Source organism: Ambystoma mexicanum, chromosome 5p (assembly GCF_040938575.1).
Source record: "Ambystoma mexicanum isolate Mex_15411 chromosome 5p, UKY_AmexF1_1, whole genome shotgun sequence".
Taxonomy (NCBI): Eukaryota; Metazoa; Chordata; class Amphibia; order Caudata; family Ambystomatidae; genus Ambystoma; species Ambystoma mexicanum.
The window spans coordinates 543,629,417-543,650,139 of NC_090930.1; the positions used below are offsets into that span (position 1 = coordinate 543,629,417).

Here is a 20,723-nt window from a genome sequence, read left to right on the forward strand (position 1 = left end):
TCTCCGACGCGGTCTGTTATGGAACCGCTGGCGACTTCAACCAAAGTTGCGGCTGTGTTCCTCCAACATGGCGCCTATACTCGGTGTCAATGGTCTAGTTGTCAGGACGGGAGACGGAAGCGAAGCTCCGCCTCCCATCCCGGAAACACTACAAGAATCCACGGCTCCTGGACAACAACGCGTTGCTACTGCTATCAGAGGCTTCGCTTCGTGAGTTGCCGCTAGGAACCTCACACTACTATTGCCTTAGAACCTTTGCATCTACTAACCCTTGATTTCTCTCCTTTCCTTTTCAAGCAGGGAAGCCCCTCCTCCTCTGTCACCCACGCTTGCATTATCGACTCCATTCGACCACCGGTGTGTCTCAGCCTCCACTCATGTAAGCTTCTTTCCGCTTTACACCCGGTAATCAGATATATAGTTCAGACCTTTCTAAATTACTCTTTCCTTATTCCTCCCAAAGAAACCCAGTTCTTCAGCTTACCGTCCTGCTCCTTATCGGAACGCCGTCTGGGATCCATCTTTAAAGGGACACACTCTTACAAACAGCGATCGGAAATCCTCTGCCGACACCCAGACCCTACCACTTGCAGGTATTATAATTCTCATCCAACCCTCATAGGAAGTCCGACACCATTACCTTCGCTAAACTCTATACGTTTATTCCCAGATCTCTCCTGAGCTGGATACTTCATAGACAACGACTTACTTACCATTAGAAGACTTCATCCCGCAAGATCTTCGAGAGTTTGAAACCAGCTTTGCACCCAACGCTCTCTACCGGCAGCCGGGTTTTCTCCCGCACGAGGGTTTCCCGGGAGTCTCCTTTCGAAACCTGAGTTAGAAGGGGTCAGAAGCAGGTTCCAGGTAGATCTATCCATTCTTCATGTTTGGACGAAGACAAGGTAGGCCTTGTTGTATTGTTTTTACCGACGAGTTTGCATGTGGGGATTTTTCCAGAGAGTAAAAAGTTAAAGAGTAACAGTTAGCAACGCCCGGAAAAAATAAAGCTCTGGAGGACTCACAGGGCATACTCGACAGGTATTAACAATGGAACAACAGCTACAACAAATGATGGCCGCCATGCAGACCCTTTCTGCAGAGGTCCAGCAGTTAAAATTGGAAAATACTGCATTACGACAGCAAGGGGGACAGACAGCCCGAAGCTCAGAAGTCCCTCCCGGGCCTTTACCAGGCGGTCGATTTGATGGCAATCCCCAAGCCGTGAAAGAGTTCCTTGAATCTTGCACAGTGCAGTTTGCCTTTAAGGCAGCCTTTTTTCCCACGGACAGAGACAAAGTGGGCCATATAATTGCACAAATGACAGGAGCAGCCTTAGCATGGGCCACTCCTTTAGTCATCAATAGCAACCCCATTTTGGACTGTTATCCGGCATTTTGCAACAGTATCCGCAGCATGTTCAGCAGACAAGAGGTGGTTGTCGCCTCTCAGGAAAGGCTCCTTGACTTAAAACAAGGGAACCTGGATATCCTAGCCTATATAACTACTTTTAAAAGGATGGCCGCCGACACCTCTTGGTCAGACGATGCACTGATTACTCTCTTTAGAAGAGCGTTATCGGAAGAACTAAAAGACAAAGTGTCTCGAGTTCCGAGACCTCCCAACCTGACTGAATTTATTGCTCTAGTGATGCAGTTAGATTATAGACTTCAGGAAAGGAACAGAGAAAAGCGAAAAGGAAAGAATCCTAGATACCATATGGAATCTTTTTTTTCTCCTCATAAATCGAATACTAGCGAGGAGCCCATGCAATTAGGTAACGCAAGGGGTCCTCTCTCTCCTGCAGAACGTACACGGAGAAAGACACAAGGATTGTGTATGTACTGTGGATCAAACCGTCATACTGTTAAAGAATGTACGGTTGCACCCCCGAGGAAACCGGGAAATGCCAATGCCCGACCGTAAAGGGGACAACGGCTTCGGGTTCTTTAACTACTATTAGTCCCCTTCCAAATTACACTATCAGTCCTTCTACCCTAGCAGATGGAAACACCATGATTACTTTAAGTGTTTCATTAGCTTGGGATAACATGTGTCTTGTTAACGTGCCCGCCTTAATAGACAGCGGAGCCGCGGGCAACTTTATTGATGATGTTTGGGCTAAGAAACATGCTATCCCACGTACTACTAAGACCGTAGCCATCCCCGTGGAAAGCGTCGACGGTAGCCCTCTTATATCTGGGCCTATTAAGGATCACACAAGAGCCTTAAAGATGACGGTGGTCTCCCATCATGAGAACATTGAGCTAGACATCATTAAGACCGCTCATTATCCAGTCATTCTAGGTATCCCGTGGTTAAGGGTCCACAACCCCTACATCAACTGGACGGCGGGTACTCTTTTCTTAGGTTCCGAACATTGTGTTCACGGTCACTTTTTAGCGAAACCCCCTTCACCAAATCCGGAGCAGGAGGCAGGGATTGCCAATACTATTGTAAATGAAGTCTCTTCCCTACCAGCAGAATATCATTCATTCCGTTCTATCTTCTCTCAGTCTGAGTTTTCAGAACTTCCCCCTCACCGGAGGGACGAATGTGCGATAGACCTCATCCCAGATCGTCCACTCCCTTTCGGGAGAATGTATATCCTATCAGCCAAAGAAAAGGAAGTACTAAAAAAATATCTACACACACATATCAAGAACGGTCTGATTTCCGAGTCCACTTCCCCCGCAGCAGCTTCATTGTTTTTTATACCAAAAAAAGACACCACCGAGCTCCATCCTTGCATCGACTTTAGCGGTTTAAACAAAATCACCATCCCGGACAAATATCCCATGCCTCTCATTCCCGATATATTAGAAGCAGTACAAGGAGCCAAAGTTTACACCAAGCTTGACTTAAGAGGAGCCTACCACCTAATTCGAATAAAGGCTGGGGATGAATGGAAGACGGCTTTTCGCACGCCGTTTGGTCATTATCAGTATCGAGTCATGCCGTTTGGACTTATGAATGCCCCAGCAGTTTTTCAAAGATTTATGGATCACATTTTTGCAGACATCAGCTTACATTATGTTATCGTTTATCTGGATGACATCTTGATTTTTTCTTCTACCTGGAAAGAACATGTTTTACATGTAAAGGAAGTGTTAACACGACTGCAACAGAATCATCTGTTCTGTAAACTGGAGAAGTGTGAGTTTCACAAAACCACCATTTCTTACTTAGGCTACGTTCTTGCTCAACAAGGTATTGCAATGGATCCTGACAAGATATCGGCAATCACAGAATGGCCCTCTCCTCGATCTATTAAAGACATTCAACGATTTCTAGGTTTCGCCAACTTTTATAGAAGATTCATCCCTCATTTCTCCTTGATGACCAAACCCTTAACGTATCTGCTGAAAAAAGACATCCCATTTGTCTGGGCCACTGAGACACAGAGATCATTTGAACAACTCAAGATTCTTTTTACTCAGGCTCCTATTTTACAAGTACCAGATCAAAGTCGAAGATTCATTGTGGGGTCCGAGGCATCCCAGTATGCATTAGGGGCCGTCTTACTTCAACCAGACGAGCAGAACATAGAAAGACCAGTGGCTTATTTATCTAAAACTCTCTCACCGGCTGAACTGCACTACACGGTGTTGGAGAAAGAACTCCTAGCCATCAAACGGGCTTTTGAAGAATGGCGTCACCTTCTTCTAGGGGCCCAACACCCTATAGAGGTCAGGACTGACCATCATAACCTCCGATCTTTACAGTACACACAAACCTGCAATAGTCTGCAGGCCCGATGGGCCTATTTCTTCTCTCCGTATCGGATCAAATTTACTTTTGTTCCAGGAAACTCCAATTTGAAAGCAGATGCTTTATCCAGAAAGACTCCTCAAGAAAAGGTCCCTTTTAAACCCGAACCTATGTTTCCAAGGACAATGTCCATATCTGTAGTTCGTCTCTTTCTACAAAGACTGGAAAATAAATCCAAAGACCTCGAGATCCTAGACTCTACCCTACTATCGACTTATGGATTAACGAGAAGTCAGGGTCTTCTGTTCAAAGGAGAAAAAGTCTACATTCCTGATCCCGAACTCCAAAAAGAGGTGTTACGATTATGTCATGATTCTCAAGCGGCAGGACATCGAGGGTTTACTAATACCCTGGAACTCATTCAGAGACATTTTTGGTGGCCTTCGGTACGCACTGATGTGCGAGACTATCTCGCTTCCTCCACTGTCTGTCTACAAACCAAGACACCTCGGTGTTCCCCTTTGGGGGAATTGGTGACACCTCTACTACCAGTCAAACCCTGGCAGATAATCTCTACTGATTTCATAGTGGACTTACCTCTTTCTAAGGGGTGTAGCACCATCATGGTCACCATGGACAGTTTAACTAAAATGGCTCATTTTATCCCTTTGCCTACTATTCCCTCAGCAGCCATTATGGCATGGGTTTTTTTGGAACGCATTTTCTCTCTTCACGGCCTCCCAGAAACTATAATTTCTGATAGAGGACCACAGTATACTTCGAGGTATTGGAAACACATCTGTCAGGCATTGGGAATTTCGAGAGCATTAAGCTCCGGCTTTCATCCGCAAACCAACGGACAGACGGAGAGGCTGAATCAGACCCTGGAAGGGTACCTTCGCTGTTATGTCTCGTCGACCCAGGACAACTGGAAGGATCTGCTACCCTTAGCAGAATTTGCCTATAACAATACGGCACATTCTTCCATCAAGACCAGTCCCTTCTTTTGCACATATGGATTTCATCCTTCAGTTTTTCCTCATGTGACCTCCACCCTTACCAGGTTCCCGGACATCGACGCTTTGATCGATACCATTCACCAGGGTCATATCAAAGCAGGTCTGGCCCTGCAAGAAGCCCAGACCAGGAGCAAGAAACAAGCCGACAGACATCGAACTCCTACCCCACATTTCAATATCGGGGATCATGTGTGGCTGGCCAGCAAGTTTCTCCCCAGGCGACTCATTCCCTCTAAACTGTCACCCAAATATTTCGGTCCTTTTCCCATCATTGCCAGATTCGGACCGGTAGCCTTCAAACTGAGACTCCCTAGGTCTTGGAGTCGCATTCATCCCACCTTTCACGTCTCACAACTAAAGCCAGATGTGCGTAACCAATTCCACCGCTCTACGTGTGGTTCTCCCCCTCCTGTTATGACGGACTCAGGTCCGGAGTATGAGATTTCGGGGATTTGTGACTCCCGTTACCATAGAGGGGTTCTTCAATACCTTGTGGACTGGAAGGGTTACACCCCCGCCGACCGCTCCTGGGAACCTGCTTCCGCGGTTCATGCTCCGCGGTTGGTTTGTGCTTTTTATCGCTTCCACCCGGGTAAACCGGGATTTTCCTCCCTTGGAAGGGGGCATACTGTTACGATGGGTCTCCGACGCGGTCTATTATGGAACCGCTGGCGACTTCAACCAAAGTTGCGGCTGTGTTCCTCCAACATGGCGCCTATACTCGGTGTCAATGGTCTAGTTGTCAGGACGGGAGACGGAAGCGAAGCTCCGCCTCCCATCCCGGAAACACTACAAGAATCCACGGCTCCTGGACAACAACGCATTGCTACTGCTATCAGAGGCTTCGCTTCGTGAGTTGCCGCTAGAAACCTCACACTACTATTGCCTTAGAACCTTTGCATCTACTAACCCTTGATTTCTCTCCTTTCCTTTTCAAGCAGGGAAGCCCCTCCTCCTCTGTCACCCACGCTTGCATTATCGACTCCATTCGACCACCGGTGTGTCTCAGCCTCCACTCATGTAAGCTTCTTTCCGCTTTACACCCGGTAATCAGATATATAGTTCAGACCTTTCTAAATTACTCTTTCCTTATTCCTCCCAAAGAAACCCAGTTCTTCAGCTTACCGTCCTGCTCCTTATCGGAACGCCGTCTGGGATCCATCTTTAAAGGGACACACTCTTACAAACAGCGATCGGAAATCCTCTGCCGACACCCAGTCCCTACCACTTGCAGGTATTATAATTCTCATCCAACCCTCATAGGAAGTCCGACACATTACCTTCGCTAAACTCTATACGTTTATTCCCAGATCTCTCCTGAGCTGGATACTTCATAGACAACGACTTACTTACCATTAGAAGACTTCATCCCGCAAGATCTTCGAGAGTTTGAAACCAGCTTTGCACCCAACGCTCTCTACCGGCAGCCGGGTTTTCTCCCCCACGAGGGTTTCCCGGGAGTCTCCTTTCGAAACCTGAGTTAGAAGGGGTCGGAAGCAGGTTCCAGGTAGATCTATCCATTCTTCATGTTTGGACGAAGACAAGGTAGGCCTTGTTGTATTGTTTTTACCGACGAGTTTGCATGTGGGGATTTTTCCAGAGAGTAAAAAGTTAAAGAGTAACACTTTGCCCAAATGAATGACCCTTTATTGACAGAAGCCTTTATACTAAACATATCAGCAACAGAAGGCGTGACAAAGGAGGTCCGTTTTCTTTCTGAAACCTGGACTTCTCTACAGAGGAGATACCACTTCAGAAGGGCTAAATAGAACTCAGTTGGTCATCCCCAAAAGTCACAAGCAGAGATAGCAAATTCGCATCTAACAGGGGGTCATCTGGGTCAATATAAAACCCAGGCTCACACAATAAAAGAATTGTATTGGCCTGGAATTCATGCAGATATTAAAACCTTTATCCAAGCATGTGAGGTGTGTCAGAAAACCAGCACACACATACCATCTCTGGTTCCCTTTAATCCATTACCAATAATTGAGGTTCGGTTTTCCCGCATTGGCATGGATAATGTTGGGCCCTTGGAAACCTCTAAGTTAGGGAACAAATACATTCTTGTCATTGTGGATATTGCTGCCCGCCTTCCCTTTGAGAAATAATACCACTCAGCAAATTTTGAAACACCTAATTCATTTTTTTCACGAGTAGGATTTCCAAGAGATATCTTAACTGATCAGGGGTCTACCTTTATGAGTAAACCTATGGACGGAAGTCAAAGAAGGGTTGCACTTTGCTACCCTTAGAACATCAGTGTTTCACCCCCAAACAGACGGGTTAGTAGAAAGATTTATTAAGACCCTTAAAATCATACTTTGGAAATTGGTTGAACAATATGGAAGAAACTGGGACCAAATGATACCATGGGCCTTGTTTGCTGTTAGAAAGACCCTCAGGCCTCCACAGATTTTTCCACATTTGAACTCCTTTATGGGAAAACCCCCCCGGGATCTTCTTGATATGTTACGAAAAACCTGGGAAGTATGAGAAAAAGCACCTATCCCACTTTATCAAAAAGCCAGTAGGTTAAAACATTTGTCAGCTGTAAGATCTTTGGTGCAAACCTATATGAGCTAGGCCCAAGAACAACAAAAACTTGCCTATAAAAAGTTATCACCTACATTCTTCTCAGTAGGTCAAAAAAGTCCTGGCCCTCTTGCCTACGTTTGCGAATAAATTGGCATCTCGGTGGCATGGACCCTATGAAATATTAGAACAAATGGGTCCTTGTAATTATAAGGTGGCACATGGAAGGAAAATCCCTCGGAGTCACCAATTATAATATTGTCATGTTTACTACCGGAAGATGTAGACAAGAAGTTATTGATTTCACTTGATCTTAATAACAACCAAAAACAAGACCTATATGATTTAATAAGACAATTTCCTTATGTTTTTCGTGAGGAACCTGGGAGAGTGAAAGGTACAATTCATAATATCCACACTCTGCCTGGTAAAGGGGTTCATTTAAAACCTTATTGGTTACCAGAAGCTAGAAAATAAATTATAGCCACATAAATGAAGACCATGTTAGAAGCCACTATCATTGAACTATTCAGTAGTCCATGGTCCACTCCCATGGTGTTGGTGACAAAACCTTATGGAACTTGGAGATTTTGTATAGATTTTAGTAAAGTAAATGCCATCTCTGCTTTTGATGCATTCCCCAGGCCCCGCATTGATGATATGATAGATCGGCTGGGTAATGTAGTCTATCTTTCAACCTTAGACCTTACAAAGAGGATATTGGCAATTCACACACCGCTCGGCCAAAGCCGTACGCACACTGTTGCAAGCATTTAAGCTCTCAGACATATGGTGGAGTCCCGTGGATATTCACATTATGCTGCTCCCCAAGACCTGTAAACTAGGTTAGATTATATTTTTACAGGGGAGGACACGCTGGGGGAATTCAAGGGGGCGGAATATAAAGCCTGAGTGTTGTCAGATCATGCCCCGTTGGTGGTTACATGGAGCACCCCCCCCAAGAGCACATATCCCGATGTGGAGGCTGAGGAGTGAGTCCCTGAAAGATAAAACATTTTGGGAACAGTTCCAAGAAGCGGTGCAAGATTATTTTACGCACAATACAGGAAGTGTGGAGTCAGTGGGCACGTTATGGGAAGCCTTCAATGTGGTGATCAGAGGGACGCCAATCGCCAAGGCAAATGGGGTTCAGGCCGCAATAGAGAATGACTTATGCAAGGCGGAAAATAAATTAGAAGCCATAAATGGTCAGAGTGATCTCCCGAGCGGGAGTGCTCGTGAGGCTGTTGCCCTGCAGCAGGAGTGTTTAGCACACTGGGATATATTAGTTAAATTGAGTTATAGGAGATATGTGGAATGGCAGCACACTGAAGTAGATAAACCTGGTTGCTTGTTAGCCTGGTTATATGAAAGTGGGACGGAGCAGAGCATGATCTGAGCAATAATGGCAAAGAACGGCGAGACCTGTGAGACGCAACAGGACACAAACAAAGTGACAACAAGCTTCTGTGAGCTCTATAAATCGTTATATGAGGAGACATCAGAAACCCGTGAGTCAAAAATAGAAGAGGCTTTAGAGTTGATAGATCTTTCAAAGCTAGATGCGGACGAGGCAGACAGGCTTAAGGTCCCCATAACTAAGGAGGAGTTGGAACACACCATAAGAGGGCTGCAGTCAGGGAAATCTCCAGGTGTGGGCGGACTACCTAGCGAGCTCTATAAAGAATTCATGGCAGAAATCACACCCCCATTATTGGCAATGCTGAATGAATCTCTAGATAAAGGCATTTTGACACTGTCTTTGCAAGAGTCAATTATAGTCCCATTACTGAAGCCTAACAAACCCAACCCGATACAGAATGCCGCTCTTACAGACCCCTCTTGCTGCTCAATCAGGATGGGAAGATACTGACTGCTCTGATGGCTAACAGATTGAAGCCATTAATTCACCAACTCATACACTCAGATCAGTCAGGTTATGTCCCAAACAGGAACATCACATGTAATCTAAGACGGTTGCACCGCGTCATCAATCACACCAAGACAGTGCCCAGCTCCTGGCGGTAACCTCGCTGGATGCAGTCAAGGCTTTTGACTTTTGGTCAGGTGGCCATGGCTGCTAGCAGTGCTGAAAGGTTTTGGTATTGGACCCTACATATTTTAAATGGGTGAAGCTACTATACAGTAATCCGGCAGCTAGAGTTAAGACAGGCACCGCAATATCTGAACAATGGGAGTTAAGCAGGGGCACCAGGCAGGGCTGTCCTTGGTCTCCTATGTTATTTATATTGGCCTTAGAGCCGTTAGCGGTATACTTACGGAATTAATATCATGAGGCTGGCATCAGAATACGGGGCAACACACACCTGATCTCCTTGTTTGCGGGTGATATGCTTCTTTACCTACAACAAACAGAGATTAAATTACAAGACATATTGGATGCGTTTGAACACTATGCAGACCTATCTGGGATTACAATAAATGCACAGAAGTCAAGTTTAATTCCCTTGGCAGGGTACAGGCGAAGTCCCCGGGGGGGCATTACCAGTGTTGCCGATTAAATGGGAAACTGACACATTTCGATACCTGGGAGTTGACATTTACCCTAAGCCTAAAGTAGAACATATGCAGAACACAGTGAAGGTGGTGAATAAAATAGAGAACTCCATGAACTTTTGGGCCAAGCTGCCGCTTTCGTTAATGGGGAGGGAGGGGTTGTTGAAAATTGTAGTGCTTCCAAGGCTGCTTCCTTATTTCACCAATGTCCCATATAATATACCCAGAGCCTTTCTTAAGACATTGCCGGAGTTTCCTATGGCAAAATTCGAGGTGTAGATTATCGCTGGAGAAATTGCAGAGACCATACGAACAAGGTGGGATAAAAGTGCCGGATTTTGAGGGGTATTTTGTGGCTTGCCAACTACAGTTTGCCACATATTGGCTAGCTGATGAACGCACCGAAGATACAGAGTTACTACAACTGGCATGCACCCCATTCTTTCTAAAGGAGATGGTGTGGACCAGAGTACCACATGATCCCAAGCCCCCTCTGTTGCTGAAGCTAGGCATGACAATGTGGCAGAGGGCCTGCCGCATTTTGGGCAAAGACGCACCCTATTCTACCCAGATCCCATAAGAGCGAAGAAGCGCAACTGAGGCTGAATGTCAGGAAATATTGAGAGCCTAGAGGGGTTGTGACATTGGGTGATATATGCAAGGAAGGACGGCCAAAGACCTTTAACAAGGTTGCTGCGGAATCAGGAGTATGGGTAGGGCAATATATAACCCATGACTCCCTTCTACATAGACTGAAATTGAAATGGCCAGGAACGGAGGGAGTATTGGTGGAAGACGAGACAACAGAAACACTTTATGATAGCTCTGAAGGGGAACATGCAGAATCCGGACTATATGAGATTCTGATGGCAAAGCAAATACAGATTAAACAATGTTGGGACGTAGAATTGCAAGAGCAATTGCCAGATAACGCTTGGAGAAGGACCATGGGGTATCACAAGACAGTGTCCAGGAATGTGAAACTACAATTGATTCAATTATATGTTAGTCATACAGCATATTTAACTCCGAAGAAAATTGCACAATTCAGTAAGGCGACAGAACAAGCTTGTCCGAAATATGGCCTGATCAATGCAGACCTAATCCATATGTGTTGGGCCTGCGTGGAAATACGGCTATTTTGGGAGGACGTGGCCCAGACCCTAGTCAGGTTTGGGCTATCGGCAGATACGGTCTCCCTAAGGCGTGCGTGCTAGGTATTTTCCCCGAGACCAAAGCGGACAAGATACATGAGTAAATTGAGAGACTTAGCATACATCTTGGCGAAACGCAGGATAGCAATAGGGTGGAAAGCACATAACGTCCAGTTATAGGAGTGTGGTTGAGGGACCTCCAGAAATGGTCACTGGCAGAAACGGCTGTGTGGCAAGAAGCATCCCACCAAGGTCAAGAGGAGCAGAACACAAATGTAATGCCTGGAAACAAATGATACAAGAACTGATGCCCCCAGCACACGGTGATACTCAGACTCAGATACACACACCATCACAAACGGCGGAATAGGGTTGTGGAGAGGAGTTCAAGCAGGTTATTACATACACATATATCAATTACAAGTGGAATAGGAAGAGGGATAGTAAGGGGGGGCGTGGGTGGACTGAGCAGATGTACAAAGTGATGTGTCATTGGATGTCATTAACAAAGTCTGTATGTTATTTTGTTTGAAAAACGAATGCAAATTGTTATGAAAAAAAATAAAGGTTGTTACAAGTTCACAAAAGTTAAAGATCCCGGTCGCAGCAGAAAGACAGGTAGATTACAGTATCAAATGGCAACTGGAAACCACCGGAACCCAGCCCTGTCCCGCTCAGTAGATAAGACGGACCCTGGGAGGACATCCTGCCCCATCAGAAGCTCTGCTTTATAACCCTCAACGTTCGAGGCCTGAACGCGCCGAGCAAACGTAAATCAATTCTTCGACACCTCAGTGACTTATCGGGCTCAGTGATCTTCCTCCAAGAGACCCACCTGGTCCTGACCGACTTCCAACGCCTATGGAACAAAGCCTTCCCAAAACAATATCTGGTGACAAGTGGCACCAAAAAAGGGTGCAGAGCAATTTTACTGGCTAAAGGCATCCCGTTCATAGAACTTCATGAACGGCCGTTATATCGCTATTAAAGGCAAGCTGTTTGGCCAACACTACACCTTGGTCTCTGTCTATGCCCCCAACGAAAAACAAGAGGCCTTCTACACAGACTTGGCTAACAAATCTCACCAAGAGACTTTAAGATTGCCTTGGGCTTGCTTCACCTCTTTAAATCCTTGGGAGTGGTAGACACTTGGAGAGTCTTACACTCGGACATGAAAGACTTTTCCTTTCACTCACAAGTGCACTGTACCTCCTCTCGCACCGACTTCCTGTTAGCTAGCCCCCAACTTCTCTCCTATACAGATGTGACGCTGATAGGCGTAAAGATAATCTCTGACCATGCCCCGGTATAACCCGGACCTGCCCGCCAGACCCGAATGGTCCCTCTATGACCCGCTGCTGAACGACATGACACTTCGAGACACACTAACCAAATCCATCAATAACTAGTTTAAATTAAAAGGCGTGAGGGTGGAGCTAATAGCCCACAAAGCAGCCTACAAAAAGCGCCACTAAAAACTATGAGAACTACTAGAAAAAGACATAGCGTCAATAGAGGCAATCCACAAAAAGGGCTAGTCGCCCAAAGCGGACGACCCCTACGAATCGCAAGCAGCAAACCTGAAGCACACTACGCAGAAGAAACAGCCCAGACCCTCATTAAAACCAAACAAAGTTACTATGCCATAAACTCTTCAACTCCTCCCTTTATAGGCCTGCTAACAGAACTCCTGAACTCATTCCGAGAGAAGGGCATGACAACCCCCTCAATGCAAGAATCAACCACAATCCTACTGTTAAAACCTGGAAAGGACCTGAGAGATTGCGTCTGTGCAGACCCATCTCGCTTCTAAACATAGATGCAAATATATACTCCAAGGTACTAGCTAACTGATTAGCAAAGACCCTCCCTGAGCTTACTGATGCAGATCAAACAGGATTCATAATGGGAAGAAGCATTGGAGACAACATCCGGCTGACACTCAATCTAGCAGAAGTCCTGTCGATGGAACACAGCGAATTGGCACTGCTTTCCCTGGATGCAACTAAAGCGTTTGACAAAGTAGATTGGTCGTTCATGAGTCTGGTCCTTGAGACGTTCCACTTCGACACCTCTCTTCCGCAAAATGATACTGGCCAACGACAGACTCCCGAGAACAACCCTGAAAGTGAACCAATTTCGCAACTGTATGAGAACAATACCCCCTTAACCTTTGAGCAATGCAAAACCAAATTTGCCCTAATAGAAACAGATGTATGTCACACCTACTTCTGCAGTTCCCCACAGAATCCGTGCAGCTCCAGCATGCTTTATTCCAAGAAATATGCGCATTGCTCACGGAACGGCTCACAGAACGGCCAGACCGTTCTATACGCCATGGAAGTTATTCCATACACTTCCTGGTTGGCACCAAAGTATTCGCAATTATAGTCACGTGTTCCCGACACGTGACTCAGCCGCACGTACATAGTCGTACTACGGCATTTTCACTGCGCTTCTGATTGTTTCGTGTTGGTTTACGGTGAAGCCCTGCTCGCTGAGCCTTTCTGCATTGCTGGCACTCAGCTATTTTCTTCCTTCATTCGTACCACCGCTGCGGGATTTCATTCTCCTACTGCTTTCATCCAGTGAGACTTCCTGTTTGCTGCCCCGGAGGTCGGGAACGTGCCCATTTCAGTGTTCCATTTTTCCTGCAGTATCATCACTTCCCCAAGGGTGTTTGGAGCGTCCATTTCAACGTTCCAGTTTCCGGCAGTATCCTCACTGACCCGAGGGTGTTTGGAACCCATATCTCTTCAGAGAATTCAAGTAAGCGTTATCTGGCTTTGCTTGTCCGTTGCTCCTATCTACTATTGGAATCTATCCATTTTGTGCCTATAACTTACAGCCATATAGTACTGGAACTATTTCTTCTGGCATTTATATTTGGGGTTATCCAGCATCATTGAAGTGAACATTTCAGTTCAAACATTTCAAGGGCATTGGAACTTCTTTTCTTCATATCCTAATTTTTGTTGCTGGTTATGAACATTACTATTGGATACCATTAGTGCACTGAACTTTGGGACGCTATCCAGGTGTGCACCAACCCGGCACTAGCGTGACACTCATGCCGTTTGGGATTAGCTTCCTACTAACCTCCCCCTTCGTAGCCGTTGTTTTCCATTGGATTATCTTGTGTTCAACGTGAAGCCTTTTCAGTTTTTTCACCACAGGTCAGTGTGGGTTCTAAAGGAGTATATTAAATTATTACATTTTGGAGCCATACTTACAGTTCTCTTTTATTTCCAACAGATTGGTTGTTTCATGTTCCTTGCCCTTTCCATTGATCACTCCTTCTACCTGTTTTAATCATAATCAGATAGAGTGTTTTATCAATTGGAAGGTCTAATACTGATCTCCTAACCTTCATTGTGGTCCCCCATCAGTGGGTGAACAAGATACATCAGGCTGGGATTACCTCACCACGTATCCTTTTGTTAAAGTCTGACTGGACCTCTTGTATCCTTTGCAAGTACAAGTGTGGGGTTACCTGGTCAGGATTCCGTTTATGACAATGGATGCACGTATGCACAAATTCGTCATTGGATTTCCCCGCCGCGGAAAACAAACGTGAAGCCATTAGAGCGCTTCACTCCATAGAACTTTCGCTACAGGAGGGCTGTAGAAGAGGACTTACCACAAGGCTATATAAATTACTACAAGAGGATATGCTGAACACACGCCCTTTGTACATGGCCCAATGGCAAATGGACCTAGGCCACCCTATAGAAGACCAAACCTGTATTGGCATCTGGTCTAGGAAAAGCACAGCTGCCAGATGCGTTACAAACAAGGAATGCGCTCTTAAACTGCTCTACCGGTGGTACTTCCCTCCGGAACGCTTACATCGCTTCAAGAGTTCCCTAGACGCCAAGTGCTAGAGACAATGTCGAGCGCAAGGAAAGTACTTCCACATGTGGTGGGATTTCCAAGTGGAGCGAACATTCTGGAAAGAGGTGCGTCAGACCTTACAATCCATCACTCACTGTAGACTGCCAATGGACCCGGAGGTGATCTTACTGGGGGCCCCGCAAACAGACTCTTACCCGAGGAAGGGACCAACAGCGAGGTTACTGACCCCAACACCTCCTGGTGGCGAAAATCACTTTAGCACATAAATGGAAAACATGCAAAGGTCCCCTACTACCGCTATGGTGGACGAAGGTCTGGCACATCATGGTAGCAGAGAAGGTTACAGCAGCGAAAGAAGAAGCACTCCACCGCTTTACAGACTGCTGGGTCCCCATTCTGGAATATGACCGGGAGTTCCAGGCGCTCACTTTCCAACCGCAACTGGCAAAACTGTTCATACGCCCCTAACAAAGCACCCAAATCCCCAGCCTCTTCCCGAAGCGGTCTGGTACGAAGGTACTAGACCTACAGACAAAAGACAAGAGGAATACTCATGGGAACTGGCTTTTTAATTAATTATTGTGAAGTACTATTATTACCTTGTCGTAAAACTATGTAATAACTCTGATGCAACCAGATTTAAATAAACTTGTTTAAAAAAAAAAGTGGTGTATACCCAACTCTCCAGAATTCCTCAACCGTCTAAGACTGCACTGGAAGCAATAGATAACGTTTTTGTTACTAGCCTTTAGGTAAAAGGCCAGGTACAGCTTAAGAATGTGTGCATCGTTTGGCAGACCAAACCAGTGGCAGAGCTGGTGGTGGTTCCAAATCACTGCACCTGGTGTCAGGAACGGAAGAAAGAGACTTTTGAGAGTAAACTGATAACCTTACAGATGCAGAGCTGTACAAGCCGATTCACCAACAGGGCGAGGGAGTAGACAGAGGAATAGAGGAGGGGGCCCCCAATGGGACCTCCGATGCAACAGGGGCAAGTGGGTGGCACCCATTCCAACAATTACCATGGGTGCTGCCGGTCCAACAGAGGTTTTGGGGCCCCACTGACCAACCGAGACTGAGATGTTGGCCAAGCCAGTAGGGTCGGAGGGCAGTCATGGCTGGCCGCCTAGTCTGTAACTATTGCAGGCAAGAGGGGCATTGAAAAGATTAGTATCCATAAAGATCACAGAGGCAGTACCAACAAGGGAATGTTGGGCCAGGGAATGTCCTTTGAGAAACCTGAGGGTATTCTCCCAGGTAGACCTTGAGAATCCCTTATTCAGGTGACCACCGAAGGGCTGGCGGTCTCAGATCCCACACCCTGGGGTCGGACGAGCGAGGACGGATCACCTGGTTATGGGAGCTAGGGGTTATGCTCGGAGGGGAATATCCTGGTTGAGATGTGGTATATTATACCAGGGGCAAAGGCGAGAAGGTAGAAGTCCCTGAGGCCTTTGTAGGTTGTTCTACATCTACTTCCCTTCCACCCAGAGAATCTCCCTTACCTATATCCAACGACCCTTCCACATCTGATTCATACCCTAGAAGCCCAAACCCTGTTACATTCGGAAACCACATCTCCCAGATTCCCTGTTTTTCTGTTTACTACCCAACCACTCGCAGTCATTCTTCTCCACGTCTCTCTGATTATTATTTCCCAGACTCTCAGTCTACTTTGAAGAAACACTACCATTCCCACAATCCCCCCTGTTCATTTCACGCTAACAATCCCGGTTATTCCTGTTTGTTTCACCAACCTTACAAACCTCACCCTTCTGAGTTTATCAAAACCCCTAGTATGAGGGCTATAATTCCGTACAACACCTTTTCCCCATCCTACCCCATAGGATGTTTAGAAACTCTAAACCCCCCGACCCCTTTCCGACACGAACACTTTCTCACACCGTGACAGACAACGGACTAACACCAAAGCCGTTCATCTGACATGTTCCAACACAAGGGTCAGGCAGAATCAGGCAATTGACCGTAACCATGCACACCTGACGACCCTTTACTTTCCCCGCAGGGATAAAAGGCAGAGCACAAGAGCACACTATGAGCAAGGCCGAACGCACAAGGAAACTGCTATACCAAACCGGTAGTTCAAACGGAGGAGAAAGGTGGCGAGACCTGGAGGGACGGTGAAGGAGGAACTGCCCTTGCCCTTTTCAAATCAGACCCGCAAAGAATCCGAAGGGGAAATTATAAGATCGGGAGTTACAGCAGGCGTGTTGAGGAACAGATGTCAGCTGTGCACAGGGGCCTACCACATTGATAGCACAGGCGGGGAATCTCGCTGGCCCCTTTTGTTTTGTGTGGAAACTGAAAGTAGCAGAAGGCCCTAGGAAAGGGTAGTGTGAGGTGTCAGAGTGGTCCTACAAGTGTCACGTCAAATCCCTTCTACAATCGAAAGTCTCTGACCCGATGCTGAGAGAAAGCTAGGGGAAGGGAACCCTGCTTTCTGATGAAAATGAGCAAATCATGAACTGTTCAAAATTCATGAACTGTGTTAAAGATGGCTATGTGAGGGCGTGGCTACGAGAGCCATGTAGGAGGACGCGTTCTGGAGGAGCTCCCGAGATCCTACAACGATCCGGGCAAATATGTGCGGTACGACGGACCACTGACCACCGACGATACACATGCTGGTGTGTGAAGGTGTTGGCCACGCACTGTGAACCTCTGGAGGGCACAGGATTAACGGCGACGGCGATCGGTGACGACGAGTTAAAAGACGCCGGGAACAAAGGGCGACTCAAAATGGCCGACCAGGACCCGGGACAGGAATAGAAGCGAGCTGCACAGTGGCCCAGCTGTGAAGGTGCACTGTACGCACACTGGCTACTTGAGCAGCCGGTTGATTCCCTGAGTCATGTCGAGCAGGCCAGTGCGACCGAAGGTGAAACAGCCCACCTTAGACGACTTCACTAGGACGTCCCCGAGCCAGGACACTACCAAAAGTAAGGATGCGCTGGCTGCGAGTGGCGCGACCTCTTCGTGCACCAACCAAGAAATCCTGGCGGCGATTGCGGATCTGAGGGCGGCCTGGGAATCAAAGCTGGAACTGGCTGTCACTGAACTAAAAATGGCGCTGGACCGCAAGGTTGGAGAGGTCCAAGAGGACGTTAATTTGCTACGACAGGATGTCAGGGCCCTGGCGGAGCGCACGGAGTCCCTCGAAAAAGAAGTTGGCCCGAATACTGCAGATTGCGCCACCCATAAGGCCGATTTGCACGCCCTGACACAAAGGGTGGGCAACCTTGAGAGCAGAGCGGAGGAGGCAGAGGGACGAGCCTGTCGCAACAACATCCGCATGGTGGGCCTTCCGGAGGGGATGGAGGGCCGTGACCCTACGGATTTCATCGAATCCATGTTCTTACAGGAGATACCTGGAGGGGCCCTATCTCAAGGATTTGCAGTAGAAAGAGCACACAGAGCCCTAACGAGGAGGCCGACTCCGGGGAACCCGCCTAGGCCTATGATCGCCAAAATCCTCAACTACCGCGACCGGGAGAGGATACTGGAATACTTCCGTAAAGGAGGGACGATCGCGAGAGGAGCGGCAAACATCACGGCTTATCCAGATTATACCTTGACTGTACAGCGTAGTCGCATGAACTTTGGGTCTGTAAAGCGGAGGCTGAGAGAAGCGGGCCACAAATACATGTTACTTTATCCTGCAAAATTGAAGGTCATTCATGCACATAAAACTTTGTTTTTTGAGACCCCGGAGGATGCCATGGGATGGCTCGATGCGCAAGGATGCCCCCAGGAATCAGAAGTTCGGCCCAGAAAGGGCTCGGAAGAGATACGGGAAGCGTAAAATGGCGTCGCAAGATGGCGTGGTTCGTGGGACTTGAATATAGTCGGTGTGACACCTTCGGTAAAGAAGGTCAGATGATTGCACTATTTGTCAAAGACACCGTGATTAATGTTTATTTGACCGGGAGCCTTACAGGGCGATACTCTTTACCCCACAATAGTTTTAGTTGGGTGGCCACTAGGGTGACCTCACCCTACTGGGCTCCGTGCACCGACCGGTGCTTGCGGAGCTAGATGTGGGGGTGCCTGAGCTCTGAGGCTGGAGCTGGGCAGCAGTTGGGGTGTGTGATGTTGGGGAAGGTACGGGGGGGGGAGGGAAGCAGGGGTTTTGTTGTGTGTATAGTTAAAGGGAGTTTGAGCTTATATGAGGAGCTACTGGACCGAGACGCCATCTGTGTCACGTGGGCAGTTGGGAATCGCTACATGGGAGGCAGGATCAAACGCACTTGCCATGGGAGACCTTAAGATTGTCACCTGGAATGTCAGGGGACTTAATAGCTATTTAAAAAGGAACAAAGTCATGTTGTACCTCAAAAGACAGAGAATTGACATTGCACTACTGCAAGAAACACACCTGACCCGGCACAAGCAGGAACTGGTGGGGAAAAAGTGGAGTGGCACGGTGGTGGGCTCCCCGTACTCTGCCTATGCTAGGGGAGTGCTAATCTGGGTAGCACCGCACGTTCCGCTCAGAGTTACACGGGAGGAGGTGGACACGGAGGGTAGGCTGGTCATGCTCAGAGCCCTGGTAGAGAACAGAGAGGTTTGCATTATTAACACATATGCTCCCAACCAGAACGCTGCTGCATACTTCAGATCCCTATGCACTCGTCTGGGCACATGTGTGGGGGGAGCGATTATTTGGGGAGGGGACTTTAACTGTGTTCTCGACCCAAGGGCGGACAGGTCCGACGGTAAGTTTGATCGGCCCACCCCGGCGGCCAGAGTATTACAGACATTGCTGGGCGACTTTGGGCTGGCGGATGTTTGGAGACTGAAATACCCTGATACCTCGCAGTATTCTCACTACTCTGCCCCACAGCACCTACACACGAGATTGGATTACTTCTTTGCCACGTCAGAGGTGGTGATGGCGACCACTCAAATTGAATATAGAGCGAGGGTCCTGTCGGACCACTCGCCCTTGGTGTTGACCTGGCAGTATGGCCGCCCTCGTGCGCGGATACCTACATGGCGCCTCCGTGCGGAGGCGCTTAGGGACTCGGTCTTCAGGGAGGACATCAGGGAAGCGATTCAGCGGTACTTTGAGGTTAACACGGGCAGTGTAGATTCGGCTGGTACACTTTGGGAGGCATTCAAGGTTGTGTTGCGAGGGGACGCCATTTCCAAGTCAAAGGGCCTGCAAGGTGGGGTTCTGATAGAGCTAGAGAAGGCGGAGAGACAACTGGAGCGCGAATGCAGCAAGGCAGGAGGGGACGTAGATTTAGTACTTGAGCTGCAGCAGCGGTGTTCAGAGCTTTCGGAGAGGCTCTGCAACCTTAACTACAGAAAATATGTTGAGAGGCAGCATGCGGGTGGAGACAAAACTGGCCGCCTACTGGCATGGCTATATAAGAGAGAAACCCCTAGGCCCCCGATCAGGATGATAGTTAGAGAGGACGGGGAGGAGGTAGACTCCCAAGAAGGAGTTAATGCAGCCTTCTTTGATTATTATAGAGCACTGTATGAGGACAAAGGGGGAGGAAATCAGGCAGAGATCAGAAACACATTGGAAGACATAGAACTGCCCAGGATTAGTGATGAAGAGAGGGAGGAGCTGGACACACCTATTACACTGGAGGAACTGGAGGAGGTAGTGAAACGATTGCCCACCTGCAAGACCCCGGGCACAGACGGACTCCCGAGTGAGTTTTATAAAGTGTATAGGGCAGAGATACTCCCTCCGATGCTAGAGATGTTCAACGAATCTTTCGAGAAGGGTCGGTTACCGGAAACGCTCAGAGAAGCGCTGATAGTGCCGCTCCCCAAGCCTAACAAACCGAGACAAAGCTGTGGATCGTATAGGCCGCTGTCGATGCTGAACCAGGACAGCAAGATCCTGACGGCGGTCCTGGCCAATAGGCTACAAAGGGTCATCAGTAAACTGATA

At 47.6% G+C, this 20,723-nt stretch overlaps 1 long non-coding RNA gene across 1 annotated transcript in view; it reads right to left on the reverse strand.

Annotated features, from left to right (window-relative positions):
* The window catches only part of LOC138481680 (uncharacterized), a 159,705-nt gene that overhangs the window by 61,371 nt on the left and 77,611 nt on the right, over positions 1-20,723 (reverse strand). Inside the window, exon 2 of the long non-coding RNA XR_011274327.1 lies at positions 9,546-9,628. This is a non-coding gene — a long non-coding RNA (uncharacterized lncRNA). The remainder of the gene's footprint in view (positions 1-9,545; positions 9,629-20,723) is intronic.